Consider the following 255-nt stretch of genomic DNA (forward strand, 5'->3'; position numbering starts at 1 on the left):
ACACTATGAAAGGCTTTTTCATAACTCAAAAATGGCATCAAAGGCGGATTTCTATTATCTACTCGTTTTTGATTAACATATTTCAAATGAAAATTTCGTCTGTACAACTTCTAACTTTTTTTAATCTTTGTCTGTTTATTTCTGAGCTTTTCATGAATTCCACGCTCTAGTCTCTTTAAAATAAGCGTACTATATATTTTCATGACAACTTACTAAAGTCTCCGGCCTTTGTGATTATCATTATCATTGAGGTAT

Source organism: Palaemon carinicauda, chromosome 12 (genome assembly GCF_036898095.1).
Source record: "Palaemon carinicauda isolate YSFRI2023 chromosome 12, ASM3689809v2, whole genome shotgun sequence".
NCBI classification, from domain to species: Eukaryota; Metazoa; Arthropoda; class Malacostraca; order Decapoda; family Palaemonidae; genus Palaemon; species Palaemon carinicauda.